General features: G+C 45.4%; 1 protein-coding gene across 4 annotated transcripts in view; it reads right to left on the bottom strand.

Moving 5' to 3' along the window:
- Positions 1–12,256, bottom strand: part of IGF1R (insulin like growth factor 1 receptor) — a 495,490-nt gene that overhangs the window by 235,404 nt on the left and 247,830 nt on the right. The window lies entirely within an intron of this gene.

The raw sequence follows: 12,256 nt of genomic DNA, 5'->3' as shown, positions 1-12,256 counted from the left end.
TGCTCACCTACCTGGGCTCAGCCTCCTGAAGGTCTGCTGCTGATAGCTGCTCTTCAAGCACCTGTCATGAAACCCATTCAAATGTAACTGAGTGGGACCCTGAAACTGGGGCTGGCAATGTTGGGAGCACTAAGTCAGGCCCTCTCGCTGGGAGGTGGTGTGAAGAGGGCCACCTCTCATCCCTGCTCTGCTGTCTCCTTAACTGGGGTCTTGAGCAGTGGAGGAGAAGCTCAGGCCTCTCCAGTCAAAGACAGTCCAGGCTGTCTAGACAACCTGACCATTCTCATCCCCGCCCAACCCAGCCAGCCTTTCACAGACAGACGTGGGGATCTGTGATGGCCAGTGGCAACAACAGGTGGGATCTCTCCTGGGACACAGCACTTTTCAGTGAAAAGCCCATCTTGAATAGCTGGGAGTGTGTTTAAAGATCCAGGAATGCTCAGAACAAAAAAACTGTAGTTTAAAAGCAAGTTAAAAAATGTGTCTTCAGTGAGTACAGCAACGGCTACCTGGTGTCCCTTTTTTATTTGATGGGGAAAAAAAAGTGGGGAGGGAGATTTACTTTGAGTCTGCAGGCCGGATCTGAAACAGGGGCTGGAGAACTTTCCAGGCCCAGCAGCCCTGGCCTGGCCCGCATTCCTTCAGGGTGACAGAGCACCAGGGCCGGCCAGCGGTTTCCCTAGTCCTTATGCCGCCACCACAAGGTGACTAAGCCCACAGGAATCCCAGCGGGTGCTGGACCCACCCGGAGGACAGGCAGGCAGGGAGGAAGGCCTGTGGCTGCCCCAACCAGCAAAGAAAACCTGTGCTGTGCTCTCTAGCCCCTGGGTATACTGCAGGAGGAGTTGGGGTGACCATCACAAGCAGGAGCAGCCCCACCTGAGCTCAGGTGACAGCCCATCTCATTTGTAAGTCCTCTGCAGAAACACCCAGGCCCCATATTCAAGTCTTACTTTACTGAGGAATCAGAGAGCGGAGTTTCAGGGTGCACCTTTATCTCCTTGAGAAAGACTCCCAGTGAAGGTCGGTTGTTTGCCCAAAAGAGGCTGAATTAAACTTCAGGCAGACAACCACAAGTTTCCTTTCACTAATAAACAAAATCAGAAAAAAAAAGTAAAGCTACATTGGCCCAATCACCCTCTGGACGCCTAATTCATGGTAAAATCGGCAGTCCAAGATCTGATTTTGATAAATCACTTCCTGACTCTTCATATACTTTACTCTGTATGACTGTTATTTTTATTTTAGAAGTTTACTGGAAACCATATCCCTTTCTTCCCTTACGACAACCTGTCATTCATCAGAGCTAAAACATCCACCCATTTGAAGATATTTTACAAGATTAAAGACTGGTTTTAAAAAGAAAGCAATCTCCCTAGTTAAAAATGAACTAAACAAAGGTACCTAATCACTGATGAGCATCAAAGTTTTGCTCCCCAAATGAAAATAATTCATCAGGCCAGGCGCGGTGACTCACACCTGCAATCCCGACACTTTGGGAGGCCGAGGCAGGTGGATCACCTGAGGTCAGGGGTTCGAGACCAGCCTGGACAACATGGTGAAACCCCATTTCTATTAAAAATACAAAAAAATTAGCCGACTGTGGTGGACAGTGCCTGTAATCCTAGCTACTAGGGAGACTGAAGCAGGAGAATCACTTGAACCCAGGAGGTGGAGGTTACAGTGAGCTGAGATTGTGCCACTGCACTCCAGCCTGGACAAGAGCAAGACTCCATCTCAAAAAAAAAATTCATTAATGTACAAATGAATTCTGCCTAAGGAGGGGAGGAGGGGATATAAAAAATTCAGAGAAAAGCAAGGTATTAAAATGCAGAAACAAGCTGTTTTGTAACAAAACATCTGCAATATACCTATGCTATGTCACTCTTTCATCTTTCCTTTATTATAAGAGTCATAGATGTTCTCCACTCATATAAAGGTGATAGAAAGGGAGGGCATCATGCTGGTAGAACCCACATCACATTTACCAAGCACTAGGTAGGTGTGACAAAACCTCCAAAGATCTAAAAGTCTCTTGAGTAGAGCAAGACATCTTCAAGAACTCATCCAACATGGTGCCTAGCCTTCCTCAGAGCAAGACAAGCCACTAAGTCATCCCTGGGTGTGTGTTCAGCAGGAGCCCACTGGGCAGTATCGGGCAGGATATGATGGGAGAGTAAGGGGCAGCAAAATCACAAGAAAGCAGGTCTGGATTTGGCTGGCTGCTTAGCTGCATGGCACCTTGCACAAGCTATACCAGGTCTCTGTGCCTCCATTTCCTCTTCCACAGAAAAGGAACAGTACTATCCATATCCACCCTACAGACTGTGACAAAGATTAAAGAATACTGGCGAGGTGCCTGGCACCTAGTCATTGTTCAGTGAATGTCAGTCATGATCATGAACACAGTCCTTGCTAAGAGGGTGACATGGTTTGGCTACGTCCCTACCCAAATCTCAACTTCCGTTGTATCTCCCAGAATTCCCATGTGTTATGGGAAGGACTCAGGGGAAGGTAATTGAATCATGGGGGCTGGTCTTTCCCATGCTATTCTCATGATAGTGAATAAGTCTCATCAGATCTGATGGGTTTATCAGGGGTTTCCACTTCTGCTTCTTCCACCTTTTCTCTTGCCACTGCCATGTAAAAAGTACCTTTTACATCCCACCATGATTCTGAGACCACCCCAGCCATGTGAAACTCTAAGTCCAATTAAAACCTCTTTTTCTTCCCAATCTCAGGTATGTCTTTATAAGCAGCATGAAAACAGACTAATAGGAAGAGTAATCACTACGGGAATCCAGATGGGGACTGGAGTCAGTTCACCAGAACAAAGATCTCGATCAAAAGAACTCATCTCCCACCTGATCCCTATACACCCCAGGGTCCACATCTAAAAGTCCCAAAGAAGACTGGCATGCATGGGTTGGGTCAACAGGCTGCCTGGAGGTTTACCTCATTGCAGGAGCTGGAGAAGCACTGTGGGAGGAACTGGGGCTCAAATCTGCAAAACCCCAAAACATAGGAGGGATCTTCTAAAAGGTTCTGAAGAAATCTAACCACAGATTAGCAAAAAATACCCTTTCATCAACTTAGGATGAAATGCCTAGGATTTAGACATGGGTTTGTTTATTTTTTATCCAATTCAGAAGACACTACATCATATAAAAATCTTCGAAGAGGAGATACATAATCTGACCTAATAAGATGCTGTAGTTCTGATTTCACCACCAAAATACCTTTAAGTTGGCACCATTTGCAATGTATTAGTACAGCAAACTGCACTAATACCCTCATTTATGATCCAGAGCCCCTGAGAGTAGAAAGGGGAGTGGGACAGTAAATGGTTGGGGAACAGGAGACAGTGGGCTGAAGGATGTCCCAGGTTCTAACCCAGCTTGGCCTTCAGAGCCCTGGTGTGGTCTGGGCTAACCTCTCCTGTCCTTTTCCAAGTCTCAATTTCCTTCCAACTCACTGTGATTCTTCACAGGGCAGGTGAAGCTACTTCCTAGAAAATGCTCATGGCGCACAGAGGTTCTCACTGAACTTTATCCCACAGCCAATGCCTTTGTTTTATAATGGCAGCACATCCTTGAATGACCAAATCCACAGATACTGCACAGATGTGAATGATCCTGCTGTCAGGGGAAAGAAGGCATCTGGGACTCCCTCTGTCTTCTTTCTGTGTACACAAGGTACTTTCAGTGACTACAAGGAAAACCCTCTTGCTTTCTACACCAGTGCGTGTTCCATAAGGGCAAAGCGCTCCAGTCATCACCTCCCGTTTTCTCTAGTCAGACCTGCCCTGAGCTGGAGACCCACTGCAGTCAAGCCTACTTTTAGATACAAGAAAAAATGACAACCTGTCTATTACAGAGGTCTCAGCTGAATCAGAAAACAGCACTGTGGGCCACAGAAAGGCTGATGGTGATGGCTCCTACACCAGTGAAAATGGGTAGATGCATGAGAGCTCTCACTGAGGCTGCTGGAGAACTGGCTGCTTTCTCCCACTTCAGTAACCCTTCTTCACAAATGTCAGTGCCAGAAAGCCACAGTGAGCCCCCAGTGGCCCCTGAATTATCCACCCTCTCTCCTCGTGAAACTCATTTCTGGGACCCACGCCTAAACTTACTTTAATACAGAAATCAAAAAAGTTGAGTCTCCTCAAAAATGCATCTTGTAAGCTCACAGGTTCTTGGTTCCTAAGTGAAACTAATGGAATAATCCGGTTGGGGAGGGTGGCACACAATAGAAAAAGTTAATGATTATTTGCTACAGTTTGTTTTAGTCTGTGAGTTCAAAAGTCTCCTCATTTACAATAACCTTAAAGGATAACAAAATAAAGTCCTAGAAGAAATGTAAATTTGTTTAATTCTTTCCATTTTCTCAAAATATTAATTGCTGATACAATTAAGTGAATTGGCCTAAACTGCTCCAAAGCTTTTCCTATCTGCTAATTAAATTTGCCCTCATTACCATAATACAAATTCAGGGAAACCTTCTGGCTTCTGGGCATGCTATGCATGATGACAGAATCAAATCCATTCAGTCCTAATCTACTGGCCCACTTAATAAACAAAAAATGTTAAGAACATACATTTTTTAAAAAAATTTAAATGGCTTTATAACAGCAATTCTTCCCATGATGTTAATGAAGCCTTCGGACAAGAGTTTAATGAGCTGTTATCCAATATCTTCCAGGCCCGGGGATGTTAGCTTCTCCTCCCTTGCTACAGAGGTTGCTCAGAGAGCAATCAGTATCATGCTCCATACTAAATGGAACTGCCCTACTCTTTATTTTATAGTCTGTAATCCAAGTCACTCTATTAACAGGGAGAAAAATCCCAGCTAGCTTCAAAACTCCCTCACTTTTCCATTACTTCAAATGACAACCTTTTCCCACTACTTCATCTTTGCCTTAAGTACCAGGAGCTGAAAGATGCAATGAATTTAACACTGCCCCCTGCCCACTGACGTTACTCATTTGTTTCAGCAGATCCTCTTTGCCACATATCCTTCATTTGCCCACTCATGTCTGCATACTTAACATAGATTTAATATTTCTCCAGGCCAAAGATCACAGGCAGAGTTTTTCTTTGGAGGACAGAAGAGACAAGGAGAGAAGGAGGAGGACATCTGGAATTCCTTTGTTCTGGGAGACAACTCCAGAGAACAATTCTCAATAAGTTACAAAAAGCTTCAATCAGCACCCTCCCATTTCTGATTTAAAGTCGGTGATGGGGGAACAGAAGGAGAGGGAATTAAACATGAACAAAGCCCATTCTAGAGTGAGATGTTGTCAGATACTCTGCTGACCTTTTATCATAAAACTCTCTCTCGGTGGCTGTGGGTTACAACAGGGAACCTAAAACATAGACTTGGACCCCAAGTCCACGCTCCACAAAAATCATGACATAAGTGATGAACTAGTTTCTCTTCAGCCATACAGAAGCTCATTCAAGCCCTTCAAGAGAAAGATCCTACCTTCAATTCCACACATCCTCCAGCACCAGGCGGAGATGCTCCTGATTCCACTTAGAATCCTCCCGCCCACACGGGCAGGAAGCTCAGGGCACTCAGTGCCTGCTCTCTCGCACACTGCACACCCACAGACCCCTGCAAAGGCAGCTCCTTTGTTCCCCGAATCCTGAGCATCTGGCAAGTGCTAAGGTCTCAGAGGGGGCTTTTTAAACAGGTATAAAGTAGAAACTACCAACTTCCCACCACCCCTACCTCATCCATCAGAAAACAGAGCCACCACCTTCCAGGATAGTTAGTTCATCAAGCCTTTTCCCCCCATGGAACTAAAGCTGTACACAGTGGTCAGAGATAAATAATGTCTAAGCCAAACCGGCTTGAGGGCACACATGGGGGTGGGGGGCAGAGGGACACTGGCCTGGGACCTAAACCGCCACTGAGACCTCGTCTTTGCAAAATAATATACTCCACATTCCAAATGCCTGGCAAAATTTTGCAATACAACTCATTAACGAGTGGAGGGCCTTGTATACAGTGCTCCGCAAACAGTACTGAGCAAGTGTGGACATCCCTCACGAAAAGCATCGATTTCACCGGACCCAAATATTCCTTCCATGCAAAGCTCCAAATGTGGAACCCCCTTCTCTGAGCTCCTAGCACTTGTTGCCTCTCTTCATCTTTTGGCAAAAGCTGTGGGGTGTCTCGCCACACAGCGTAAGCTGTCGCTCTCATTTTTTAATGTCAAGTGCTTTCATCTGATCCCACAACAAAATCCTACTTTGCGTCATCTCATTTTGCCTAGCGTGAGTCTTGTACAAATCAGGGGCACCTTAATTGTGTAGCTGAGGGACACGATGGAAACTCTGGCCAAGGAGCGAGCGAGGAAGTCTGCAAAGACACATCCAGACATAACCTAGGTGTGACTTATGACTCAAACCTCTTCCCGAGTCTCCCTCTTCATGGGAGTGGCACGTACACAACGTGATCGCTTTCACTTCCTTAGTGGTGGTGGACTAGCATGAATAAGAATGGGAGGGAGGAGCACAGGACCCCAAACAATTTACAAGTCAGCAAAGTGAAGAACTCACCCACACATGCGCACACATTCTCTCTCACACACACTTACTCTCAAACTTTACTGTTACTTAGTTGGTTTATTCATTCCAGCTAGAACCCGAGACCAATTTGGTCATCCAAAACTACTTTATAAATCTCTTTATAAAATTCCTGCACCTCCCAGGGCCAGCACTAGAGTGAGGCAAGACTGGTGTCCAGGGTACAAAATATTAACAGGCGCTCCCTCTCACAGGCGCTATCCTGAGAGAAAACCTCTTTTGTTTCTGTATCCCTCACTCTGGTCCCAGATGCCACTACCACCTTCTCCTCCTTCCCCTTCTTCCCCCAAGAGAACTGTGAGGACCAAATCACTCAGATGCTAACTGGGGTCAAGCCCACATGGGAGATGGATTTTTAGGAATATCTTCTCCAGGGACCTCCCATAGCTGTGAGGCTGGAGAATCAAAAATTATATACAAAGCATAATCCCTAACCCACAAGTGGTTTCTCAACTGTTTGGGGGAAGAGATGAATGAGGAGTAAACAAGGTCCTCTGAACCTACTGATAAAAAGTACAGAAGAACATCATCACTGACCAAAATAACCCAGCAATGGATGGGCACAAAAGCAACTTGGAAGCGAGAGTCCTCAGTAAGGGAGATTTGGGAAGCATCATGGAAGATCAAGTGGCTGCCAGTTAAGGAGAAACAATGAAGAGCATGGCCTCAGCAGGTAACGTCTGCTCCAGCTGGAGCTCACCATACATGCACACCAAACCCAGATGCTGAAAACTGAAACACACACCAGAACACACCCAACTCCCAAACCACTGAGAAGTATTTTAATTTTGCTTTGATCATTCCAACAGCATTTCAGAGTGCCCAGCATTTCATCAGCATCATAGAAGAAGACATCTATCACTAGCCATGGCAGGAGGCAACTCTTACTGGGCTACTGGTCTGCTCAGATTCTGGATGAGGGAAAGCTTACTTTAGTTGAAAAGAATGACTTAAATGAATTTAAATTCATTCCACATAATCGAGTTACATCAGTGTTTCTCATAAGCACTTATGAATAATTCACTTTGGTAAAGCAAAAGCCAGACCAGAGAAAGTCACTTCAAAGATATTAGACTTAACATCAATCCTGCCTGAATTTTCTGCTGTCAACTCCTTCCCTAGCCACTTTCCTTCTTTCTTTCTGCCCTGTCACTGAGATGCCTGGCCAGCCTGCTGTCCTACACCTGCTATCCCTCAGTAAGTTCTCTGGGACTTGCAAATTGCAGCCAACTCCTAATAACCACAGCCTCCTCTTCTAGGTCCAGTCTTAGTACCCTATGGATAGGGCCCATCCTAAAGAGGCTGACTGCTTCATACCATTTCAACTCTAGAACATGTCTTCAGTCTCTACACAGATCTATCCAAGGTTCCCCAACAACCTCATCTTTTTTTTTTCTTTTTTTTTTTTTTGAGATGGAGTTTCGCTCTTGTTACCCAGGCTGGAGTGCAATGGCGCAATCTCGGCTCACCGCAACCTCCACCTCCTGGGTTCAGGCAATTCTCCTGCCTCCGCCTCTTGAGTAGCTGGGATTACAGGCATGCGCCAACATGCCCAGCTAATTTTTTGTATTTTTAGTAGAGACAGGTTTCACCATGTTGACCAGGATGGTCTTGATCTCTTTACCTCATGATCCACCCGCCTCGGCCTCCCAAAGTACTGGGATTACAGGCTTGAGCCACCGCGCCTGGCAACCTCATCTTAAACACTGAATCTCAGAGCTGGAAGCAAATTCAGTAGAAGAGGCCAGATCATGATTTCTGCAATAAACAATGGTGCTTAAGTGTATACAATTTTCATGCAAATTCCCCTGATCATGAAGCCAGGCTGCTCCCTATACTTCTTGCCATTTGATTATCCAGGCCACCTGCCTCTCCAGCCCAGCTTCATAATGGTAAGGCACTGATGAGTTTGCATTTATTTAGATACACTGGAGTAATTTTGCGAATGGAGTTACAGGAGGCTGAAGAGCTGGCATATGAAAGTCCATGCCTCACGCTTTTCAACTGCACTATGTATAACCAAGCTCGCTTCCAAAAACAGAATCTGAACTAGCTCATAATAAACCATTCACCTTTTATTTTTTGCTGAAGGGGTCAGAGCGTCATCCCAATTATCATTTCTCTCTAATGACCACTTACTCCCTTCTTACACATTCTCATCAGCTCTTTTATTCTATACTCTGAGAACTTCAGAGGATGAATGAGGATAGCTCTACTGCCCAGCAAGACAGAGTTGCGGTTACCCATATAAGCAACAGAAACTTTCGAGTGGGACCAAGTCAAGTCAAGGGTCTGAAGTCCCCCCACCCCAAAGCACTGAACATGAACTTCAGGGAGCCTGCGTCTGAGGCCTAAACAACTTGCCGTGCATCACAACCGGCAGAAGACACAGGAGGCGGGATAGCCGTCAGCACTGCAGGGCCACCAATAAACCTCGAAGCAAATTCATTCTGCAAAACAAATGTCTCTCAAAATGCTAGTCTGTTAGGTCAAGTCTGGCTGTTTCATTAATCGCCTATCAATAGAAATGGCTTTGCTAGGCACACCCAGAAGTTCATCCCTCCTAATCACCCACCTCTGGCATCCAACGAATTTTCCAAGAAGGAATTTTTTTTTCCCCCTCAGCAAACAAGAAATATTTGTTGAGCTAAAGCATTATTCTTCTGAGAAAATTATACATTCTCAGAATTCCATTCATAAGCAACGACTGGTCGCAAAACAATGGCTAGAGATGAGATGGCGGGGTGGACGAGGAGGGGCAGGAGAGCCAATGGATGGTGCTGCCTGGACAGTGCCTGAAGAGAGTTAGAACCAGATGCACACTTCTGCAGTCAGCTGCTGCCTTTCCTTGTGAGTGGAAGAACACAGTCAGTACCTTCTCTGCAACCTTGCTTAAAACCTGTTCTAAAGCTTCTTTGACACAGTTATTCAAAAGCTTCTAAAAGTAGTATCAACGTATTACAAAATAATCCAATCATTTCAGATTCACTGAGGAAGAGAACAAAAATACATCCCTACATCCAATCTGAAGAACAGTCTAAGCACTTAATAATATCATCTACTTAGCAAAGCAGAAGGGGCCATTCAGAGGTCAAGAAATAGGAATGGAAACGTTGTACTAGGTTACCACCCCCAGGAACAAAGCTGGTCTTTTCTAGACCTAAGGATCTGACTAGTTGCCGTTTGTCTCTGTATTACAACTAATACCTCTGGGGGAAGAAAAAAAATCCTAATTCAAACACTAGGCTGCCCAGGAAGTATTTCTAATAATATCAACCTTCGTCTTTCCTTTGTTGTACTGTAGGCTCTTTGCCTGGTGATCTTCTTTAATTTTCTTTCCCTTTTTACTACTAAGCCCAATTCCTGGTCTGAGCAGCTGCTAAAACCCATCCAAGCACTTTGCATCTATCCGGAAATCCAGAATGGCAGGCTGTGTTCACAGATCTGCTGGCAAGGGCAGATGTATGTGCATTGCAGCTGGGCCCTCCTCCCCAGGGGCCCCATGGGCACAAGCAGCTCAGGGCAGGCTGGCCAGCCTCAGTCACACTGGCTGCCCTCAGCACCAGCTTCTACATGAAGGTGGCTAAGCTCCATAGGCCACCCTGCATAAGCCCCAGGAAGGGCAACCTCACTAACTTCATCCAGGTGCCTTCATTAGGACTTGGAAAAACAAATTAGACACAGTTACACATTGGGTCAGTAGGCACAGCTTCTCTAAACAAGGCCATGAGAATCAAGCACCTGACGGTCCCTAAAAACGCTGTCTCTGTTCCCATTCCACATGGATTCTATGAAAAATGGCAGGAAGAAAGAAGAGAGGACAGGGTGCTTGTTTGTGACCAAGGCAAAGAAACAAAAAGCACCTTCTGTTCAATAATGAGATGAAACAGACGTCCGGCTTCGGGGAGAGGCCTGGCATTCCTGCACAACATTTTCCCACCCACCTGATCCCCTTGAGCAGAAGGAAGATCTAAGCGAGGACAGAGAGCCAGTGTTTGTTTCCTGTAATGGGGGTGGGAGGAGGAAAATGAAACAAAACAGGAGAGGAGGCTGGGTGGGAGAATAAAGTGGTATGTACATACACAAACACACACACGTGCACGCACGCACACACATGCTGCCAGAGTTACCAAAGAAAAGAATAAGCAGGCACGTGCTTCCTCCTGGAGCAGATGGTTGGCTACCAATGTGAGGCCTGCAGTTGTCACAAAAATGTACATCTTTGTTATGTTTACCAAGAACTGCACCCACTCTAACCACTTCCATGTTCTCCACGCACACACGCGGAGACATTTCAAAAAGATACTATTTAATGTCTGTGTCACACGAGAATCTGTGGATATTTCTTAAATCCGCCCAAATACCAAATTTGCAAACAGAATAAACTGTTTGAGAACCAAATAAATAGAGTTTACACATAACTATAGGGACTCCACTGGCACCCAGATACACACATATGTACCTGAATGTTCTTTAAAGATAGGGTTTATCTGAACAGACACAAGAATTTGAACAATACAGATCAAACTGGCAAGAACCACACCTACACTACAGCCTGCTATTTATGATAATTGAAATTCTGCAATTTAGAAAAGCAATACAGAAGGACCATTTAAGATACAGTAGTGAACATACACTCAGTTGGGCTTAAGGCTCAGAATTTTAGATGATCTCAGAATGCAACTGTTAGTTTAATTAAAAAAAAAAAAAAATAGCAGCTGCCACCATCTACCAAAATCCTACTATGTGCTTGGAAGCCCATTAGATGCTTTCCAAACACTGTCCTATTCCTTTCTGCCTCACTGAAGGAAGGTGACAGCTGTCCTAGCACCGGATACCTGAGGCAAACAGATGGCACTATCTTAATTCGTCGACGGTTCTCAAACCTTTGCATACGATACCACTTGTCCACACAGGAATATGGTTTAAAAAAATGCATCCCATTCTGTACAAAATGAGGTATTCTTGCAGATCTCACTGTTAATATGCCATGGGGAAAGCCAACAGGGGAAAGCCGCATACCCAGGCGTGGGGCCGCCCAAACATCCTGAGGACCAGCCACACTGAGGGTGAGGGCAGGCACAGGATGGCAGCTTCTGCCCCCACGAACTCCACAATATCATGAGGAACAGATCCTCAGGGATATCAGGGGTGAGGGCCTGACTAGCCTCATGACACCCTGAAAACCTAAGAACAGTGGCCAAGCTGACCCTGGAGGAGAAATGATCTAACCTGGATGGTCACCCTTCCCTGCCTAAGACTCACCCTTTCCATCAGCCCCAGAAGTCCTATTGCTCCTTGACTTGAAAAGACAACTGTCCCCCATAAGCCCTCACACCTCCTACCAAGCTCCAAGAACTCTTCTTTCTTCTGCCTACTCCTGCAATCAGTTCCAACAGTTACCAGGGCTCTGTAGTGAGCTGCTTTTCCAAAGACAGAAAAGCAAGGCTATGTGCAATCAGACGAAATTCCAGCTCTCATTATAACATCCAGCTCAAAGCCATAAGTTAGTCCGTGGCCAGTACAGACTAGAACCCAGAATGGTCTAGATTTTGGGTTTCTACTTGGGGCTCCTTCTTCCACATGAAAGATCTCTGATTCCCAAGTTATACACGGTGATGAGTGTGCCACTGGATGAGTTATGAACATTTTAAATGCTGCAT

The sequence above is a fragment of the Callithrix jacchus genome, chromosome 6 (genome assembly GCF_049354715.1).
Source record: "Callithrix jacchus isolate 240 chromosome 6, calJac240_pri, whole genome shotgun sequence".
Lineage (NCBI taxonomy): Eukaryota > Metazoa > Chordata > Mammalia > Primates > Cebidae > Callithrix > Callithrix jacchus.
This window is presented reverse-complemented; position numbering and strand designations above follow the sequence as displayed.